Source organism: Mus caroli, chromosome 8, assembly GCF_900094665.2.
Source record: "Mus caroli chromosome 8, CAROLI_EIJ_v1.1, whole genome shotgun sequence".
Lineage (NCBI taxonomy): Eukaryota > Metazoa > Chordata > Mammalia > Rodentia > Muridae > Mus > Mus caroli.
The window spans coordinates 16762349-16763372 of record NC_034577.1 but is presented as its reverse complement, the minus strand read 5'-3'; positions in this window follow the sequence as shown (position 1 = coordinate 16763372).

Below are 1024 nucleotides of genomic sequence, written 5' to 3'. Positions count from 1 at the left end.
GTTGGGCAGCTCATGATACCTGTGTAACTACAGCTCCTCTTCTGGCCTCTCAGGACACCTGCACATGTGTGGCATATACTCAAGTAGACACACAGAAAAACATTCATAGGTAATAAATAAATAAATAAATAAATAACCTTATTTTTTTTTAATGGAAAAACCATTCTAAGAAGTCAAACTTTCTAGGAGGCATTAGAAGAACGACAGAGGGGACACTAACTTTCCTTGGAGCAAANGCCTATAACTACCTAGCCTAGAACATTCAAGCATGCTCCATGCCTACAGAACACTCCCCCCTGGACCCCACCCCCTATCTCCCCTCCCCCATTGCCTTCCATCTTGCACCTGTGTATAACATCCTTTATAGGAGAGTCTGTTACTTGCTTAATTGTANCAAAGCTAATAGCTAACCCGGGTGACACACTTTCACACGGTTTATATGTTGGGCATTTCACACTGATCCATTTAATAAAAATCTCCAAGTTTTCATTTACTAGTGTACTATGTAAACCCAAATCCTCCTTGCATGGCTCCCACAAATGGGTCGTTAACCTTTGCTTGCAAGTTGGTCTATTTACCTGGTTGCTTTGTTTCTTGATCCCTAAGAGCTATGTCCAAATGTTGAGTTCCCCTAAAAAGATACTCAGGACACTTGTCTGGAACTCAGCTGGGCTATGATCTGCTTCTCCCATACAGAGTGTTCTTAGGCCAAGGTCCCACTTCCCAGCCCACTCCATCTCCTTGCGATTCAGCCTCCTCCTATACACCCAGGGTTCCCCTAGTTTCCTGCCATCCCTTTCTTCAATCCCTACCTTTATTCTTTAGAACCTGCAGAACTGCTCTCTCCCAGGAACCCATAACTGCCACACTGATGGGACTCAAGGACCCCACAANTCACACTAGATGGGGACCCAGATTGGTGCAACAGCAACCAAAGACTGGAGCGGCATCTGAAAAGGGCAAGATCAGATATTGTGGTGTTTTGAATGTGCTTGGCCCAGGGAGTGGCACCACTAGGGGGTGT